The sequence below is a fragment of the Peromyscus californicus genome, unplaced genomic scaffold (genome assembly GCF_007827085.1).
Source record: "Peromyscus californicus insignis strain IS unplaced genomic scaffold, ASM782708v3 Scaffold_16__1_contigs__length_79575227, whole genome shotgun sequence".
Classification (NCBI taxonomy): Eukaryota; Metazoa; Chordata; class Mammalia; order Rodentia; family Cricetidae; genus Peromyscus; species Peromyscus californicus.
Window position 1 is genome coordinate 47897813 of NW_026294458.1, and position 22561 is coordinate 47920373.

The following is a 22561-nucleotide window of genomic DNA, read 5'->3' on the forward strand; positions in this document are numbered from 1 at the left end:
TGGAAAGTGGTAATGATAGAGGTAGATAGATATGCTTGAATGCCAATGAGAAGTTATAGAGCTCACCAATGTGATCACCCAAACATAAACTGAACAAGGAGAACATCAATGAACATACCAAACTATATGAATAAAAACCCATGAAGGCTCAATCCTGCACAAAGAACTCCAGGCAACTGGATCAAGCTAGAAGCACTAGCCCTCCCCAGAGAAGAAATCAGGAAGAACACCAATTGGTTGTCCAGCACCAAACGGACAGTCCTTGTCTTAATTAGTGTTGCTACAATGTAACACCATGACCAAAAAGCAAGTTGGGGAGGAAAGAGTTTATGAGGCTTACACTTCAGTACTGCTGTTCATCAATGAGAAAGTTAGGACAGGAACTTAAACAGGCAGGATCCCTGAGGCAGGATCTGATGCAAAGGCCATGGAGGGGTGTTCTTTACTGGCTTGCTTCCCATGGCTTGCTCAGCCCACCTTCTTATAGGACCCAGAACCAACAGTCCAGGCATGGAACCACCCACCATGGGTTGGGCCCTCCCCCGTATATCACTAAATGAGAAAATGCCTTACAGCTGGATCTCATGGAGGCATTTCCTCAATTGAGGCTCCTTCCTCTGATGACTCTAGGTTGTGTCAAGTTGACACATAAAACCAGCCAGTGCAGCCCTGAAAACATACATGTAAGTAACATTGTAAGAACTCAACAGGTTATATTCAGGAATATATGTGTATATACAAATGTATTAAACAAGTTATTAAAAAAGAGGTGATGAATTTGAAGGAGAGTGGGAAGGGGTATATGAGAGGATTTGGAGGGAGGGAAGGGAAGGGAGAATTGCAATTAAATTACAATCTCAAAATAAAAATGACAATTAAAAGATCACAAAAGCACACATGTGAATACATGCACACACAAACACACACACAGTGTTGAAGAAAAAAGTCAGATAGGTTTTCTAAAGATGTATAAATGCTCAGTTTGGCCAACTACCCGTTCAGTATAAGGGAGATGTTGAAGATAGGTCCCAGTTTCTAACTGGAATGTTAGTATCATCAATCAAGCAAGACTAGTATGATGATGAGAAGATATACAGAGGTGACCCACCCGTGGGCCACTGCAAAGAGATGCTTGGTCTCTGGAGAGATTTCTGGGCTAATGTAGATTATGGAAATTCTCTAACATTAGAACATGATTTTGGTAGATTTACTTAGGCTTTGTGGTGGTTTGAATAGAAATGGTCCCCATAGGAGCATAGATTTGAATGCTTCATTACCAAGCAGTGGCATTATTAAGAGACATGGTCTTGTTGGAGTAGGTGTGGTCTTGTTGTAGGAAGTATATCACTGAGGGTGGGCTCTGAGGTTCAGAAGCCCAAACCAAGTCCAGTGTTACTCTCTCTTGCTGACTGCAGGATGTTCCAGATATAGAAGTCTCAGCTACCTCTCCAGCACCATTTCTGCCTGCTTGCTGCTGCCATGCTAATAGACTAAACATCTGAAACATAAGCCTGCCCTAATTTAATGCTTTCCTTTATAAAGTTTGCTGTGGCCATAGTGTCTCTTTAAAGCAATAGGACATTAACTAAAATAAATTTTCATTCTTTCTATGTCATTCTTTTTTCCTTCTACTTTTTTTTTAATCTTTTTTCACTCTTTGGATTAGTAACAGCAACTGATACTTTCATTACTGCTTAAATCTGAGATCACCTGTAACTCTGAATGTACATTGAGTCTTAATCTGACATCTTTTCTCTGTCCCTCTACCAATTTAAATTTTGATTTGAAAATAATTCTTTAAGTTTTACTTCAAAATTATTTGAAATACGCATGTTCTCCTTTTCCGTGAGTCTTTCTGACAAAAGAGGAAAATTATAGAGTAGGAAGCAATGTATTTTCACACACCTTGCCAGTGAACTAACCTAGTATTCACTCATCATCTGGATGCCATATAGATTCCATATTTAGATACTATGAATTAATTACTACATATGCTAAATGCTCTAATTCTTTTTTTTTTTTTTTTTTTTTTTTTTTTTTTTTTTTTTTTTTTTTTTTATTTTTATTTTTTTTTTTTTTATTTTTTTTTTAATTTATTTTAATTTATTTTGCAATACAATTCAGTTCTACATATTGGTCACGGATTCCCTTGTTCTCCCCCCTCCCGTCCCCCTCACCTTCCCCCCAACGCCCCCCCCCATTTGTGTTGTTTCTTTTTTTTTTTTTTTTTTTTTTTTTCCCCTTTTCTATTTTAATAAAAAGGAAAAAAAAGAAAAAGGTTATAACTAACAAAAGAAAAACTATATACAAAAGTACAATGACTATATACAATATATACAAGTAATAAATGTCTAAACAATGTCTAGTCCATTTGTATTTGACAAATTCAGAGAAAATAATTTCATTATCTATCCTATTTTGTTAAGTCCAAAATGTATCTAATTCACTTTCTATCCTAATTAATCTTCAACTATAACTAACTAACCTTCAACTATAACTAACTAATCTTCAACTCCCTCAGAGACCCAAGAAGGAAATAATATTAGCTAACAAAAATAAAAACAGAAAGTGCATGCAAGCAACTTCCAAAAAATTTGTGAGTTGACAGAAACAGCCAGCTGCCTGGACAGTCACCTGAGGTTTCTCCACAGTGTTGGGGCATCATCTTCAGCCTATAGGCTTAGCATATCTGACAGACTCATTTGTGACGTAGGATGTACACAAGGTCAACAGTTCAACCTCACATTGGGTGAGAGCAGTCCACGTACCAGAAACACCTGAATTCCACTAGTGTCATGTCATAATTCAGGATTTTAAATTCTGGAAATTGTTGTTGATTTTTTAATTCAGCTGTCCATTCTTGGCTGTGTATATATGGCTTCATCTTAACATCCCGTTCTTCTCCACATCCCTCTGTCAAATGCCAGTTTACTATTGCGAGGCGTGAGCTTAGTTACTCTTCAAGAATAACTGTTTCAGCTGCTGTTCCATTGCACATCAGAAGCCATCGGCCCACTGCCTATTCAGCTGCCTTCGAAGAAAAGGGCACTGTACCTTTTCCAAATTGCGAAGGCCACTTCAGGGATGGTGCCATATTGTCCTGGCCTCAGAAGATGCCTTTTGATAAAGCCATAACCACACTCGTTTTGGCAAGAATCAGTAGTCCTTTGTTTCAAGTCCTGTCTGTCCATTTTGTCAGCAGTTGTAAATGCTCTAATTCTTATAATTATGGCTGATACATTGTCTTAGTAAGGGTTTCTATTGCTGTGAAGAGATACCATGACCATGACAACTCCTATAAAGGAAAACATTTAATTATGTCTAGCTTACAGTTTCAGAGGTTTAGTCTGTTATCATCATGGTGGGAAGCATGGCAGCATGCAGGCAGACATGGTGCTGGAGATGTAGCTGAGAATTTTACATTTTGATCTTCAGGCAACAGGAAGTGAACTGTTCCACATTAGACATAGCTTAAGTATATATGAAACCTCAAAGCCCATCCTCACAGTGACACACTTCCCCCAACAAGGCCACACCTACTCTAACAAGGCCACACTTCCTAATAGGGCCACTCCCTATAGGCCAAGCATTCAAACACATGAGTCTATGGGGGCCATACTTATTCAAACCAACACATACATATATTGTGGTTTCTTTATTTTAGATTTATTTGATAAAGTTTCCATATATACTATAATTTAATTCTCCCAGCCTTCTGAAGCTTTCCATTGTCATAATGAGGAAACAGAGAAACAGGTAAGTCAAATCCTTTCATATTATATAGACATGTATCTTTAAATCCAGAAACATTCTATTTCCAGAGACTGGCCTTGTATTCAACATGTAAAACTTGTTTGCATTAGATTCCTATTGCTGTTTAAAAACAAAACAAAACAAAACACTATACACAATCTGTATGATGGTTTGAATAAGAATGACCTCTATGGGCTCATATATTTGAACGGTTAGTCATCAGGGACTGGCACTACTTGAAAGGATTAGGAGGTGTGGCCTTGTTGGAGTTGGTATGGCCTTGTTGGAGGAAGTGTGTGACTGGAGGTGAGCTTTGAGATTTCAGAAGCTCAAGCCAGGCCCAGTGGATTTCTTTCTTCTTGCTGCCTTAGGATCCTTAGAACTCTCAGCTACCATGTCAGCCTGCATGCCACCATGCCTCCTGTCTTGAGGATAATGAAGTAAACTTCTGAAGCGCTAAGTGAGGCCCAATGAAATGCTTTCTTTTATAAGAACTACCATGGTCATGGTGTCTCTTCACAGCAGTAGAACACTGACTCAGACAGCACGGCTTAAAATAACACAAGTTTATTATGCCACAATTCTGGAACTTAGAAGCCAGGAATGATCTCGTGGGGCTAAAAGTAAGTCTGCATTCGTTTTAGGAACTTTAAAGAAGAATCTATTTCTTGTCTTTTTCAGTCATTAGCAGAAGTGGGCAACTTGTGGCATGCTTATCATGGCTATGAATGGGGTCCAACACAAAATAATGAACTTAAAATATTATGAGATTTGTGTGTGTGTGTGTGTGTGTGTGTGTGTGTGTGTGTGTGTGTGTGTGTGTGATTCTTCTTGACACTACTAGTGATTAAACCTAGGGACTTATGTGTGCTAGTCAAACATTCTATCACTGAGCCCAGCCCTGTGGATTTTATTTTAGTTAGTTATTTTTTTAAATATTATTTTTATTTATTCTTTGAGAGTTTCACACAATATATTTTGGTCATATTCATCCTTGTCCCTCAACATCTCCCAGATCCTCTCATACTTACCTACTCATCCAACTTCATGTTTTCCCCCACTCTTCCAAAAAAACAAAAAACAAAAACAACCCCCCCCCCATGGATTCTAGTTTATGTTGTTTGACTACTCCTTGGCATGGGGCCCACTCTGGAATGTAGAATATAACAAACCTTACTTCATTGAAGAAAACTGACTTTCCCTTGCCCCACAGCTATCAAATACCAGTAGCACCTTAGCTTGGAGTAGGACTTTAGTCCACCTCCACTCTGTCATGCTGAGAGTTTTGTCTTGTGTAGACTTCATGTATGCTGTCACAGTCTATGAGTTCATGTGTGTGTGTACCCTTTTTTGTGTCTGGAAACCACTGCTTTCTTGAAGTCATCAGTCACCACTGTCTCTTAAAATTTTTTTCCTACCTCTTCCACATAGATCCCTGAGTCCAGAGGAGACAGATATTGTAGAGACATCCCATGTATGGTTACTCCCAAGTCTCTTATTCTATGTACATTGATCAGCTGTAGGTCTCTCCGATAACTGCCATCTACAGCAAGAAGAAGATTGTACAATGAGGGTTGAGTGATATGATGATGTACAAAATTTATAATTATAGCTCAATTATGAGCTTTCTGAGCATGAACTTCTGACATCATTGTGTTGCAATGCCATAGAAAATAAATGTATGGATGTTTCACACCACACAAGCTGAGCATTGAGTTCTCTTTTGGAAATCTCAGGGTTAGCCTTATGCTGCTGTTCTGCAATGTGCAACCCCAGGCAAGCTTTGACCAATGTGGCCCAGAGAAGAAAAATGTTAGAGACCTCTGCTAGAGGTGACTTGTGTTCATTAGCTTGTAGCTTCTTCCTCTAGCTTTGAAATAGCAACATAGAATATTCAGCGCTCTCTCTCTTTGACTCTTACTCCACCAGCCGATCCTCTCAGACTCTGATCCACCTGGCCTCTTCTCATAAGGTATTTGCCATTGAATTGGGCTCACCCAGACAAGTAACGTTAATCTCTCTCTCTCTATCAATATCCTTAGTTATAGATGCAAAATTCCTTTTGCTGCAAAGGTAACATAGTCATTGGGTTTAGAGATTAGGATGGAGACACTTGGAATGAGATATTGGTCTGTTTTATCATTTTGTTCTTGATATTTCTATACACAGTGAGGTTAGCTTCTCCTTGCAAAATCTCAGCATTATCCTTTTGCTTTCCTGCAATGATTTCCTCTAAAAGTAACACCCCCTTTCCATATTTACACTCCCTCTCACACACATACTGACACTTGACCATGCATAAATCGTGTACTAGTGTGAACTAAGGAATTTGTATTAAGCACATAAAATAATGTTTATAATGAAAGCTAATGATTCCATGGTCTTCAAGACCTTTGCTTTTACTGGGATGATCAAGGAAGACCAGAAAATCATTCTGGCAACTTCTCTGGTTATCTATTTTTATGTTTTTTCCATAATTACATACATAGAAGAAACTTGGATTTATTTATTACATGCTTTCCAAAAAATGTAAAATAATGGATTCCTCCCTTCTCCCTCCTCCCTCCTCTCTCTCTCTCTCTCTCTCTCTCTCTCTCTCTCTCTCTCTCTCTCTCTCTCGATGTGTGCATGCCACAGTGCCTGTATGGAGGTTAGAGGACAACTTCAGTTGTAGGTTCTTGCCTTCTACGTTGTTTGGAAAAATGGTATTTTATTGTTCACTGTTGTTTGTGCCAGGATAGCTGGCTGGTTACCTTTTGGGGATCCTCCCGTTTCTGCCTTCCTTTTCAATGTACGAGCGTTGCAATTATGATCAAGGCCACCATGACTGGCTTTTGTGTTGGTTCTGGAGATCTGAACAAAAGTCTTTGCTTGTGTGGTGAAGGCTTTACCCACCCAGCCTCCCTTCTCCCCAACCAAATTTTCTGTTCTAATTGATGCTGTTGATGCTAATACAAACTTAACAGGTATGAAAACAACAACAACAACAACAAAAACCCATCAAAAAATAATGACTTAAAGCCATACATGTTTCCTTTCCTAATCTTTTTGCTTGATTAGGGAGTAAAGATATGTCAGTAATTCAGTAATTCCATCATGGTCTTTTCAGGGGAATAAAGTTTTTAGTCTCTAGTTCAGAATTCTTTTGCCAGCCAGGCATTGGTGGTGCACACCTTTAATCTCAGCACTGAAGAGGCAGAGGTAGGTGGATCTCTGAGTTTGAGATCAACCTGGTCTACAGAATGAGACCAGGACAATCTATGAGTTTCAGGACAATCAGGGCTATATAGAAAAGCCCTGTCTTGGGAAAGAAAATAAAAAACAAAATTATTTTGCCATGAGACCAAAGTCATGGAATTGATGCCCTTCTGTTTCATAATACAAAATATTTAGCTTCCATCTAACTTAATAAATCTCTCATATTCTTAATATACTCACAAATAAACTATAGCATATGATTATTTAAATAATATATATTTAAATAATATTTGGAAATTTCAGATGCCCTAATAAATATTGTTTTACTTATTAAATATTCCTTTTATTGGGGACTATTTATAAAAGACTCAAGTGATACATCCTTTGAGGTCATTTACATAAAAAGGTGAGAAGATTAGTTATTTGAATCATTTTGTCTCAGGACAGTTTTTGTGTTATAGGTCTTTTAGGATCCTTCTTAGTTCTGAGCTTTGCATTTATCAACTCATAAGCTTTTTTTCCTTTTTTTTTTGTTAATTTTTTCAGTACATTTTGATCATGTTTTTCTCCTTCCTCAATTTTTTCCTGAACCTCTCTACCCATCCAACTGCATGTTTTCCTCCCCACCAAAAACATAAAACACAAAACAAAGAGGAAAAAAAAACAGTAAGATTAAAAAAAGTTAAAAAAACAGCCTATGAAAATATATATACATGAGCTCATGAATTTGAAAGAGAGCAAGGAGGGGTGTTTTAGTTAGGGTTACTGTTCCTGTGATGAAACAGTATGACCAAAAGCAAATTGGGGAGGAAAGGGTTTATTTGGCTTATGTATCCTGAATCCTAGTCCACTGAGGGAAGCCAAGGTAGAACTCAAATAGGACAGGAAAGAAACCTGGAGGCAGAAACTAACACAGAGGACATGGAGGAGGGCTGCCTACTGGCTTGCTCCCCATGACTTCCTCAGCCTGGTTTCATAAAGAACCCAGGACTGTCAGCTGAGAAATGATACCACCCACAATGGGCTGGACCATCCTCTATCAATCATTAAATAAGAAAATGCCTTGCAGGCTTACCTACAGCCTGATCTTATGGAGGCATTTTCTCAACTCAGATGACTTTAGCTTGTGTCAAGATGACATAATACAAGACAGGACAAAGAGTAAATCAGAGGGTTTAGAGAGAGGAAAAAGGACAGAAGAAAGAGTTTAAGTATAATTATAATCTCAAAAAGTAGAAGAAATAATTAAAGCAAACAAACAAACATGAAATCCATTTTGTGTGACACTCCATTGGAGAAATCTTATATTTCCCATTCCCAACAGGCATCAGTTGAAAATTGCTTCTTGGTTAGGGGTGGGATTTGTGTCTACATCTCCTTTTTAGTGCTGGGATATTCGCCTAGTTAGAACTTGTGCAGTGTGTCACCATAGTCTGTGATTTTCTGCCTGTATCAGTCATGTTGTGTCTAGAAGATGTTTCAAGCATGCTCTGATGCATGTCCTTCCAATATGCTCCAGAAACAGTGCAAGCCATGTCTTCTTGTATTGTCCTTAGAATAAAAATAAATAGCTTCAGTAAATGAAACTATTTTGTCCATGTCCATTACACTGGTGAATTAGTGTAATCACCTGCTATTTAGACCATTCCCAGAATCTACTCACCTACTTTGAAACACGAAAGTGTTCCTTTTGTGGTTGCTGTTGTTCAGAAATTGTACAAGTTTTGGTTGCACAATTTAGTAGTTCTCCATTACAGTGCCAGACTAGCAGTGGTCATGATCAGTGGTATAGCTTGGTACAGTCTGAGTAACACAATTAAGCCCTACTTGCTGTGCCCAGTGAGGCTTTTCCTCCTCATATATACTTTACATAGAGCTGAAATATGGAAATTGACATGAAAAGGTTTTTTTCTTCAATTTTTGAATATCATTTATTCAAGCATAAATTTATTAAAATACTTTCTTTTTCTTGAAAATGTATTCTTCACTCATACAATACATCCCAAACACACTTTTCTTTCCCTCCACTTCTCCCAGCTCCCTCAAGGACAACATCCACACAGTTCATTGAACATAGAGAGGTTGAACTGGTGCCTGCATGGAGCCTTCACCCCTGCATTCTAGTCTCTGGTGTGAGATGGTACTCTGCAGACTGCAGAAAGAGAAACCTGGAGACCAAACCAGCCACAAAACCCTCGACCTATAATCTCTCCTGCTTGCAAGATGTGATGGGGCAACGGTGGCCCAGAACTTGTGAGAGTGGCCAACCAATGCCTGGTCTATGTTGGGGCCCACACCATAAGAGGGAGCTCATGCTCTACACTGCCTGGGTAACCAGGAACCAGAGGCTGGATTTCCCAGGGACATAGGGTAGAACCAAATGTGACTGGAAAGAAAAAACAATCAATGAAATAATTCCTAATGATATTCCGCTATACTCATATGTAGCTAGAGTTTTCCTGCCTGGCCCACAGTCAGGACAAATCCCTGACACCCGCCAGTCCCACAGCCGTCAGACCCAACCAAGTAAACACAGAGACTTATATTGGTTACAAACTGTATGGCCGTGGCAGGCTTCTTGCTAACTGTTCTTACAGCTTAAATTAATCCATTTCTATTAATCTATACCTTGCCACATGGCTCGTGGCTTACCGGTACTTTACATCTTCCTTGTCCTGATGGCGGCTGGCAGTGTCTCTCCCACCCAGCTTCCTGTTCTCTCAATTTTCCTCTCTGTTAGTCCCGCCTATACTTCCTGCCTGGCCACTGCCAATCAGTGATTTATTCATTGACCAATCAGCAACACATTTGACATACAGACCATCCCACAGCACTCATAGATTAGTGCCTTGTCATCAGAGAGGCTTCTTTTGGCAGCAGATGGGAGTGTGTGCAGAGACCCACAGCCAGACATTATGCATAGAAGCCATCTGAATTGGAGGTCTCCATCGGGTCTGTGGTGGTTTGAATGAAAATGACCTCCAGAGACTCACTGGAGATGTCTTGTTGGAGTAGGTATGGCCTTCTCAGAAAAAGTGTTATCACCAAGGGTGGGCTTTAAGGTTTCAGAAGCTCAAGCCAGGCCTGGTGTCACTCTCTCTTCCTGTTGCCTGCTAATCTAGACATAGAATTCTCTGCCCCTTCTCCAGTACAATGTCTGCCTGTATGCTGCCACGAAGACAACAGACTAAACCTCTGAAACCTAAGCCAGCCCCAATTAAATGTTTTGTTTTTTTAAAAGTTTCTGTGGTTCTGATGTCTCATCATAGCAATGAAACCCTAACCCTAATACAGGGTCTCTCTCATCAGGGAAGGTCATGGAAGCCCACAGAAGAGGAGGAGGAAAGGTTTTAGGAATCAGAGGGAATGAAGGACACCAGGAGAACATGGCCCACTGAATCAGCTAAGATAAGCTCACAGAAACTGAAGCAGCAAGTCCCTGCATGGGTTTGTACCAGGGCCTCTGTGTATATTTGTGACTGTCAGCTTGGTGTATTTGTGGGACTCCTAACACCGAGAGTGGGCACATCTCTGACTCTTTGGCCTGCACTTGGGACTCTGTTCCTCCTATGGGGTTGTCTTTTCCAGGCTTAATATAAGCTTTTGTCTTGTCTTATTGTGCCTTGTGTTGTCCTGTTTGGCTGTCATTTCTTGGAAGCCTGCTCTTTTCGGAAAAGGAAACAGAGGGAAAACATATTCTTTTTAAGGATTAATGAGCCTTTGTACATATCCATCTGATAAATACGTGGAGATTGTCAAACCAGAGGCTTATGCTGTGGAAGAGCTAGTTTTTATGGGGGAAACATGTGTATAGTACTCATTGTGGAAGTCCAGCTTCCTGAACCTCTGTCTGTTGTAAAACCACTGACAGACAAGTAAACATGGTTTCTTATTCCCCTAAGCTGCTCACATGTGAACACTCAAACAAGTACAGGTCAGGCACAACTTTCATTTGCTTTATTTTGGGAAGGATATCCCTGTACTAGCATTGGCCATCCGAAGTCTGGATTTAGACAAGAAAACAAGTTGCTAACTATTAAGATCACCCAGATAGGACTCTCAATTCTTGTTCTACTTCTAGGAGGTAACAAAACCTAATTCAAAAAACGTAAATTATTTATTTTAGCTGAAAAGGTAGCCTGGGGGGTTCCTGGCCTTTGTTTAACTTCTTCACCCAGCTTGCCCAATTCCAGATGTGCATGCAGGAAAGAGTGTGAGCATGGAAAGTTAGTGCATGTGTGACCAAATTCTTGCTAAACGCCAGTGAGTGAGCTCCTGGCTGAAGGAAGAAGTGGTACTGGAATGTGAGAGAGAGTGTTAGAGAGGAAATACAGAGAGCTGATGGAAAACGTTCTTTAGAACACAAGGAAACCTCAGACTGCCTCTGATCTTTGGGCCTAGTGGGAGGGAGAGCAGGAAACAGTTGTGAGGCTTTATTTTATTTTATAAAGAAAAACCTTATATATATATACATATATATATATATGTATATATATATAACACAAATATATAGCAGATGAAATTATATATATATATATATATATACACACACACTTCTGTCATACACACACACACACACACACACACACACACACACACACACACACACATGCATTGCAAGTTGTACCACAACTGATACTTAAGGCATAGAAACAGGCATGAACATCAAAACTGGATTTTAACAAATCTGAAACTACTTGACTTACCACCTGGAAGGAATTCCTTCACCATCATTTTGTAGAGCTCTGCTATCTAAGATTACACATGCAAGTCAACTCCTTTGGAAGAACTGGAGCTCCTAAGGGTGTCTGCCTTACAGAGTGAGTGTCTGGCTCTGCAAGCTTCTGACTATCGAACTCCATCTCTGCCCCTTGTACTGGCTGGATTTATGTTAACTTGACACAAGTTAGAGTCATCAGTTAGGAGGGAGCATCAGGAAGATACCTCCATAACATCTGGCTGTAGGGTATTTTCTTAATTAGTGACTGATGCGGGAGAGCCCAGTCCATTACAGGTGATGCTATCCCTGGGCTGGTGGTCCTGGGCTCTATAAGAAAGCAGGCTGAGTAAGTTATGAGGAGTAAGCCAGTAAGCAAGACCATTCAAGGCCTCTGAATCAATTTCTGTCTTCAGGTTCCTGCCTTGTTTGAGATCCTGTCCTGACTTCCTTCAGTATGGAAGTGTAAACCAAATAAACGCTTTCATCCCCAATTTGTGGTTTTGGTCGTGGTGTTTCATCACAACAATAATAATCCTAACTAAGACAACTCCCTTCATCAAAATGAAATTATGGAAAATAATGTGTAAAGCTGTTAAAAACAAAAATAGTAAGAAAATGAACACTTAAAAATGAATCCTGAAATAATCTTCATTTAATTACCTAAAGGATATGTGTTCTTTACGTCATTCAATAATTCATTCTTCAAATACTTATTAAATGTCCATTGTGTATCAGCCATTTAATGGCAGTAGAGATATGTTAACAGTTCCGTAGAGCATTCTTTTCATTTAGTATAAAAGTTGAGGATTTATTCTCTTAATGCATTTTGTTAAGACATATGATAGGATTTTCTGCAAAGCTGCTGTGGGAAGTACCCCTGGAATTAGGAAGACAGCAAGACTGCAAATACCATCTTCACCTGGAGCTCTCTGCATACTTTGGGTAAGGTAACTAAGAACAATAGAACTGATTTAGCATTGTGGATGTGAGTAAGCTCTTTATATTCTTTTGTCACAACACACGCTGGACCAAGATAAACCAGGATCCTTCACCATACTTACGTGTAATTGATTCTCCAGTATATTGCCGTGGAACTTTCTTCATTTATTTAAAGAAAAGAAACATGTTTATTCATATGACTTGCAGTGTGCACTCAAATGGGACCACAGCTGTTTTTAAAATAAAAACTAAAATTTGTTTTATAGACAATGGAACAATAGTAGCCAGGTACTGATATCCTGGCAGATCTTCCTGGAATAGCATGAATAGATAAAATTACAATATGTAAGTATGGATTATTTGAGGATATAGTTGTCCTAGGAACAAATACGTGTGCTTATATTGTTTTTGGCATGTTTTGAAAGCATTATTTTGCTAATCATTTTGTGTTTTGGAGAGAGTTTAGTGCAACCACAGGCTTCTAGATTGTCTTATGTTCCAGAGAGTTGCCTTTGCTCTGCTCTCCTCATTTAGCATTACTTAGGAGGGATTTCAAACTTCAACTCATTACTTTTTTGGCTTCTAACAGAATTTATAGGGGATAGCAAAATCTAGGGCCAAGAAATTTAGCTACAGAAGAGGTCAACTACAGGAGGGTGTGGTAGTCAGTGTTTAAGTCATTATCTTCCACATGTGAAATGGCTAACGCCGCAAGGTGAAGGAAAAGTGCCTATATGCTGATGGCTTTGTCATAGCTTGGTCTTGTCACTTTCCCATGGTCCTGAGAAAGGAGAGAGAGAAAGAGAGAGAGAGAGAGAGGAGAGAGAGAGAGAGAGAGAGAGAGAGAGAGAGAGAGAGAGAGAGAGAGAGAGAGATATTGTTCACATGATGAAAAAATGGAATCTGGACAATGTGTCTAAAATACACAGAATTAATCATAATAATAAATTAAAAAATAACCAGTGAAACGAGCATACCTTAAGGGGCTTAAGTAGCATGAGTATAGTCTTTGCAGCTAACATAGAATACTAAAGGAGAAGGACTGGTTTTCACGACAGCCATGTAAGCAGGTCTCTTCATATTGTTGTAAGGTCTTAGTCCAAAGCAGTTTGATCTTATTAAAATTATGAAATTTGACAGAAATATTTTCCTAAAATAGTCAAATAATAAAACATTGGCAGAGCCTAAAGGTGATTTTTTTTTAAACTATCATTTCTAGACTGTATCCAATATTCCATGCATCATGCCAAATGCTTTACACTGTTACTGTTGTATCACTGGCCCATTGTATTTGCTAAGTGTTTATTCAATCATGGACTCAACAGGCATTACACAAGATCTCATCTGAATAAATTACAATTAAGCTCTGGGACAACAGAAGAGACAAAGCAAAATACCTTTGTGCAGTTCGCAGTTCTAGAAAATGCTACAACCTTCTTATTACACATTAAGCAATGTAGAAAGCAAACAGCTATTAATACTCACATTGTAAAATACAAAACCTGAGATTTCTAGGTCAGTAGGCTTAAGGAAACCAACTAGCTGTTTGACATTAAGATTTTGGACTAATCTTACCAGGACATTGTTTAGCTTGAAGAGAAGTGTGCATCTGTAGTGAATTAGGCAAATGTGGACAAACAAAAGTTAATGGTGATTTCATTCCTGATTATTCAAAGTCCAAGTGAGAAAAAGAAGAAAAGGAAAAAGATGAAAATGAAGACAACCATGGAGAAGTAGATAATGATGATAATGATACATTTAATTAAAAGAAAACCATCATTGATAATACCTACCTGTAATCTCAACATTGGGGAGGGTAAGGCAGGAGAATTGCTATGTTTGAGACTAGCCTGAGATAGGGTTAGACCTTGTCTTAAAAAGAATAAGACAAATGCAAATAAATAGCAAATATGGATCTGATGTATAGGTAAGTCAATGATATTTTCACTAAAATATATTTATTTTCAAATGAAAGTTAATTTGAAAATAAATTGATATATAAATTTCTAATAAAAATAAAAGTATTATCAGTCTTTTAAATTTTTCAGTTCATTTAGTGTTTGATCTCTAATATTAGAAATATGAGTGTATGAATATGTTTTAATTTTGTTTGGACTTTATGACACTTGTCTTTTGCATGATATTTGCAATGTTGAAAAATATATTTTCAAAAAGTTTTCAATATTAAAAACCATTACCATATAACTCATTAAATTGTGAAAATGTATTGCAGTCAAATGGAAAAAAAATTAGCCATATTTCATGGAAAGAAGAATTACTTGGAAAAGAATATACACAAACACAGCATTTTTTAGCAAAATTGAGTCCATGTGCAATACTGTTTTCCAAAATATAGAAACTGAACCATCTTTTCTGGACATAAATTAAATACAGAAGAGGAAAATAGTTCCTACTCTACCCTATTTCTCTTTATGGTTTATATAAAACTAATTTTAAAGTCTTCTTATTTTATTGTAATTGCTTACTGACATTAAATAGAAGCATATTTCTGCCTCAAGTGTTGTTGATAGTTTTAAAATAACTCATATAAAACATATTAATGTAATCGATTTTTGGAAACCATTTTTTATGGTCTGGCATTGGACTTGTCATTGAAGTACGTTTTACTCTTAACTAAAATAAAAATGATGACGTGTAAGCATTGAACTTAGAAAAGGCTTTGTTATATGGTGGTAACAACCCCCACATCTGATCAAAGAGAAGTTATTCACCCCTACTTTGTCCATCACAGGCCTTCATGGACCACTGCACAGTCTCAATGCTTCTTTTCCATCACCATGAAGAGAAGAGGGAGGAAAAGGCAAGTGTGCCTACATGGTCCTATATTTTTCTGTTAAAGATACACGGCTATGTGGCTTTTCAGCCTTGCAAATGTGAGTAGAAAACAAGACGAACGTTTATGAACAGCCCTAATGACTTCCAGAAGAAAGACCTTTAAGTTCACCAAGTTTATACTCACTCAAATGTATAGAAAATTATGCCCAGCAAAAGGAAAAAGAGTAAGGAATTAAAAGGATACTAATTAATATAAAATTTCAGTCATAGCCAAATATTTATTTGATTCATTCTTAGGATTTTTTATTAAAAACTTCCATGTTTTATCTCCAGGCTAGGATCCTGGAAACAGGAGATGAAGAGCCCCGATGGGAAGTTACAGGTATGAGACAGCAGGATAGAAGCAGCAATCAGCAGTTCCTTATGCATTACAGGGCAATTGGCACAGAAAATATGACTTCAGAGTTCCAACTTGGAGGAAAACTGAGGATTTTGAAGAAAAAAGAAGACAGATAAATAGGTTTCGGGTAGCAGAAGAGAATGTGAAAAAAGAATGAAATAGCACTGTGTTATCTCGAGAGCTAAGGTTTAGCATGGACAGGTTCTGAGGTGGATGCAGGAAGTTCTTCTGTGCTTGGGGAATAAGAGAACCTGTTATGAAGGAAGCACTAAGGATTTAGATCATATTTAGACCTTTACTGATGGGGGAGGGTCTTCTGATTCCTAGTGAAACATTATTTCAGAACTCCTAGATGTTAATTGATGGCTTAGTTTCCCCAGGGCAGTTCTAGAGAGTATATACTGAGACTATTTGCCTGTATTGGTTACAGGAAAAGTTCAGCTAAACCTGTACGCTGTGATTAGATTTTCTGGTATTTCACAGCCTAGAAGAATGATTAGATGACTCAGAGAATCAATAAGGTTAGAACCTAATTGGCAGTCCCCAAACAGGATTCACCAGAGAGGGAATGAAGAGCCCGAGGATGTGATACTGGTTTCTCAGGTTCTGCCACATTTCAAAGTCAGAAGAAAGCTAGGCAAGGCTCAGGATGCATCAAGGAAGCTTTTCTCTCCCAGCTGAAGTCTTGCCTGCTGAGAGAGGAAAGCCCAGCTTGATTTTCCTCAGCAAACCCTGAACTCTTCTAGATTAAGAGATAGGAAAGTCCAGCTTGATTTTCCTCAGCAAGACCTGAACTCTTCTAGATTAAGGAAATCTACTAAAACAGGGAACAATGGCTCTCTTCGTTTCACTTTATGTACTACAAACCTCAACACCAGGAAGGAATTACTGGTATTCTCAGCCAACAGAGAGATAAGACAACAAAACGGTTAAAGCCATAGAAGAAAACTGATTTAAAGAATCTTGTAGAATTGATTTTCAACGGAGACTAACAGTCAGAAAACTAATATACACATCTTCATTTTCTTTTAGACATCAAATATTCCACATGGTAGACAATTGTTTTAGGGTTCTATAGCAGTGATAAAACACATGACTAAAAGCTATTTGTGGAGGCTTTTCATCTTACACCTCTCAGGTCACACTTGCTTAGTGAGGGAAGTCAGAGAAGGAATTCAAGGAATCTGAAGGCAGGAATTGATGCAGATGACATGGAGGAGTGCTACTCACTGGCTTGCTTTCCAAGGCTTGCTCAGTATGCTTTCTTATACAGTCCAGGACCACCTGCCCAGGACTGGTAGCACCCACGCTGGGGTGGACACCATCTCATCAATCACAAATAAAGAAAATGCATTGCAGGGTTGTTCACAGGCCAATTCAGCAGGAACATTTTCTCTGTTGAGATTCCCTCTTTCCAAATGACTCTAGCTTGTATCAAATTGACATAAAACTAGCCAGTGCAGCAATTTTATTAGGTGATAAACAATTAACACATGTGATTAAAGTTAAGAAATCAAGTGGAGAAACCTTCTGCAACATCTCAAATACTCTGGACTACAGCAAACTTTGACTTTGACCATAGGCAAACCATGTTGCTTGGAAACCCACAGCAAAGAGGTTGCTGAGCAACCTAAGACCCACCAGCTGCCCTTGCGAAAAAAACTGATGTTGGTGACCACAGCACGAGCAAAACAGAGAACCAGAAATCACTTGGAAAATAAAGAAAGTGACATACATGGGACTAAACAACTGGGCTTTTGTTTTCTTTACGATAACTATGTGTAACCTGAAGCCCTGACTTTTCTTGCTTAGGGTTGTACCCATGTGCTATATAGTTTCTTGCCTCTCTGGTCAGAAACTTCTACTGATTATATGAACCTTTAGTAATCAAGTTCGTGTTGTGCCTCAATCTGTTTTACTAATCTTATAGTAAGCTCACAAATCATGGTGTAGTTAATATACACAGTCTTAAACTTCATTACAATGTCACATTAGGAATAAATAATCCCATAGGTAGCATGTCAGATTATTGATCACCTAGGGTAGTGTTACCACTTAGCCTGTAGTATACCTCATTTATGGTAGCTTTCCTGCTTCTCAGTATTGCAGCTCATGTCAACAGCAGTAAATGTGAATCTTATTTGGTCCCTGATGTTTGGAAAATGCACTTGGATCCCTAATAACTACAGGAAAGTCTTAATTCGTTAGTATAGCAATAAAACACAACTCTTGTATCCCCTCAATTTTCAAGACAGAATTTTCTGTAGATGTCTGTGAAGTTCATTCTGTGATTTCATTTAATCATTTAATCACAGTAATATATGTATGTATGTATTTATTTATCACAGTATATACTTTTACGGTGTTGAAGTTAATCTGTGCCTTTGTGTCTACTAGTATTATCTTTTTTATGAAACTGGATATGTCTGTATTTGGTGCATATATATTTAATATTGAAATGTCCTATCAAGTAATCAGATAGACTGATCTTATCTCTTCTGGTTAGTTTTGGTTTGAAGTTTATTTGCTCAGTTATTAGAATATCAACATGTGTTTGTTTCACAGTTCCATGTACTTGAAATACATTTTTCCATCTTTCCATTCTTACGTAATGACGGTCTTTGATGGTGAGGTACGTTTCTCTAAGGTAGCAAAGGGATGTAACTCACATTTTAATCCTGTCTTCTGTCTGTGCCTTTTGCTTGGGAATTAAGACTATTAGTATTCAGAGTTGATTCTTCAAACTCTCAGTGAATAAAGTCTCTTACTGCTAAGCCTGATGACCTGAATGTGATCACTGGACCCACAGAGTGAAAGGAAAAACTGACTCCTACAAATTGTCTTCATATGCTCTGTGGTCTCTCCTTCCGCCTCTTTCTCCCTCCCTCTCCCTCTCCCTCTCCCTCTCCCTCTCCCTCTCCCTCTCCCTCTCCCTCTCCCTCTCCCTCTCCCTCTCCTCTCTCTCTCTCTCTCTCTCTCTCTCTCTCTCTCTCTCTCTCTCTCTCTCTCACACACACACACACACACACACACACACAATGAGTGTTTATGAATATTGAAAATTATTGTGGAAAGGTGTGCACTAACCCTGTCAATTTGTATATTTTATACTGTTTGTGTTTTCCTAACCCCCATTTGTTTAACTACTGTTATAGCATCTTTTATCCCTCCCTACTCCAACCTCTCCCAAGGCCTCTTTGATGGGTTTAGCATTCTTTTCAGTATAAAGAATTCCTCTGGTATCCTTTATAGGGCTTCCTTAGTGGTAATAAATTCTCTTAGCCTGCTTTTATCATGGACTGTTTTTATTTCTTCATTAATTATGACAGATAGCTTTGCTGGGTATAATAGTATGTGCTGGCACCTTTGTTCTTTCATAACTTGAAATACAACGTTCCATTTCCTTTTGACATTTAAAATTTCTGTTGGGAAATCAGCTGCTGTTTTGATAGGCCTGCCTTCACATGTGCCTTGATCTTGCTAAAATTTCCTTCCCAGGGGGAGGATGTAAACAAATTCTACTCCTCCTCCTAAGGTCCCAGTAAAAAAATTAAAAAATAAAAAATAAAAAAGCTAAGGTATGATTCCAATAATGTTCACTCTGGGGAACCAAGATGTTTATTGGGATTCCTTCCAGAGCATAAGTGAGGGGCTATTTACAGGGTTGGGGCTACTTCTCACAAAAGGCTACACCTGGAAAGCCTTTACCCAGCAGGGATAATGGATTCACTGTAGCTACACAGATAAAGCCTCTCTCCCCTAGTCTTCTCTGGCCTATATAATTTAGTCTCTTCCCCAGGCAAAATGCAATTAAGGTAGAGTTGTATATAGCAGATGGCAGGGATCTTTTAAATACTCAGGTGAAAGTCTTATGACCCTTTCCACCTGTCCATGAGGGGTCACAAATAGGCAACCAGTCCAGCTGGAATAGTCCTTTTGCAAGGGGGTGGGGCACAGCAGAACTTCCCCAAATGGTGGTTGTTTGGCTCAGAGAACAGTCCCTCACAATACTCGCTGTTTCTATCTTATAGATTTCCAGTGCGTTTTCTTTGTTGTGCATATTTAGTTTTGACTGTAACATGTCATAGGAGTTTCTGTTCCTTTCTATTTGGTGTTCTAGATGCCTTTTATATTTAGATGAGCCTCCCTTTCATTATATTTGGAAACTTTTCCAGTCTTTTTCATAGAGTACTTCTATTCTCACAATCCTAGACTTATTCTTTTTATCCTGTCCCAAAGACCTCATGCATCCCATTCACACATTTAAGTTTACCATTGTCGTTCATTGAATGTTCCAATTCCTTTACTTTGTCTTCAAACCCTGACAGTCTGCCCTCCCTGTGATCTATTCTATTTGTGTGGATTTCCACTGAGTTTTTTATTTGACTTGTTGAATTTGTCATTTCTGGCATCATTTCAGTTCAGTTTTTTTCCATAGTTATCTTTTTAAATTCCATTTTCATTAATTTCCTTAGTTAATTTAGCTGCTTATGTTCTCTTGCAGTTCGTTCAGTTTATTCATATCCTCTCTCATTTCTTTGAACACATTTATCACCATTCTTTTGAACATTTGGTCTGGAATTTCTTTCTCACTAGGGACCATTGCTCTAGGAAGGTTATCTTGGTTTTCATGTAACACGTGGTTTTGTTGTTGTTATTGGGACTTACACATCAGGAGTTAGATCACAGGTTGATTTTTTTTTTGTTTGTGTTTCAGGGATTTTTCTGTTGTTATTTATTTATGCTGCCTTTGCCTTTATTCTTTCAGTCCAAGTGTTAGCAGTGTTGGAAGGTGGCAGGACTAGGTTGTGTTAAGGTTGAGGTTTCATTTTATCTATGAGACTCATATTCATAGTCTATCCCAGTAGCCCCCTGTGAATAACCCACACAGCCCACAACCATAGTCCCCATCAAGGGATAGAACCACTGTGAAAATAGAGAAGTAGTCAACAAGAAACAATTACCCCTTTGGATTGAAGAGATGACTCAGCAGTTAAGAGCACTGGCTATTTTTCCAGAGGAGTGGGGTTCAATTCCCAGCACTTGCATGGTAATCCAGAACTCCAGTTCCAGGGAATATGATGCCCTCTTTTGGCCTCTATGGGCACAAGGCACAGACATGGGACACAGACATACAGAACATACACACATAAAAATTAGTTAATTAACTTAAAAGTAAATAACCCCTTAAATGCTAATCATGTTAGTGTATACAGGGACATTGATGGTTCTTTATGTATTTACATTAGTTATTGTAGATATGAGTTAAAAGGGAAAGAAGAAACACAAAATAAGACTAGGAATTAACATTGGAATATTGAAAAAGAAAGTAGAGAAAATTCTAAGTACAAGTGGGAACTTTAGGGGGGAAAAGAAGATGAATGACTTTTGGCTCAATGCAGATTGATTGCAGTCCCTAGTGGTTCACATCTTTAGTCCTATTACTCAGGAGGCAGATACCAATAGATCTCTGAGTTCAAGGCTAGCCTGGTCTACAGAGAGTTTCAGGAAAGCTGGGGCTACACAGAGAAATCTTGCCTCAAAAAAACCAAATGAATGAATAAATAAATAAATAAATAAATAAATAAATAAATAAATAAATAAATAAAAAGGTAGACCAAAGGGAGAGAGGTAACTATATACTATCAGAAAATGTAGAACACTCACATCTTTCAAGAGACAGAGGCACAGTGACTGTGAAAACCAGGCCATGTTCGTTGTGTTGTTTTTCTGGAGCAGAAAGAGTAAATAAAGAATGAAAAGTAAATGCAGATCAATAAGGGACAAGAGATAATTGGAGCTAAGCTGTGGTGCTAAGGTTGAGTACTACTTTAAAAAAAATGGAAGCGAGCTAGAAGGAGAAGAGCTGGGAGGAAACTAGATGGGGAAACGGACTGGCCTGACTGTTGGCTCTCATCTGGACTCCCTTACATTACTTCTCGAGCCTGAAAAGCTCTTTTGCCTCTGGGCTGTCCTTAGTGGTGGGTAGTGACATTCTTCCCTCTGCATCTTCATTTGGATGAGCAGTTCTCAATCTATAGGTCAGGACCCCTCTGAGATGAATGACCCTTTCAAAGGGGTTGCCTAAAACCGTCAAAAAACATCAGATATTTATATTATGATTCATAACAGTAGCAAAATTACAGTTATGAGGTAGCAATGAAAATAATTTCATGGTTGGGGATCACCACAACATGAAAAACCTGTATTAAAGGGTCGCAGCATTAGGAAGGTTGAAAATCAGTGTTTTGGATGATTAAACAGTGCTTCATGGTGGAATCTCAGATCTGGCCACACATCTGGGCATTCCTTCTTGGATTCCTATGGGAATGCTGGCTCCACAGCCCTGCAGTTCTGGACAGTGGCTGTAAACATTTCCATGTATGTTTTGGTTCCTACTATTTTTTTTTTTTTTTTTTTTTTTTTTTTTTTTTTTTTTTTTTTTTTTGGTTTTTCGAGACAGGGTTTCTCTGTGTAGCTTTGTGCCTCTCCTGGAACTCACTTGGTAGCCCAGGCTGGCCTCGAACTCACAGAGATCCGCCTGGCTCTGCCTCCCGAGTGCTGGGATTAAAGGCGTGCGCCACCACCGCCCGGCCCTATTATGTTTTCAGCCCTCTGAACACTATGAATGTTTAGTTTAAAATTTCATATAGAAAAAGAAAAAAAATCTTTCCTTCAATCCTCTGGTATTCTGTGTGTCATATTTCTGCAGGTAGTCCAAAAACATTTGGTCTGGGTTTCAAGCCGTCACAGCA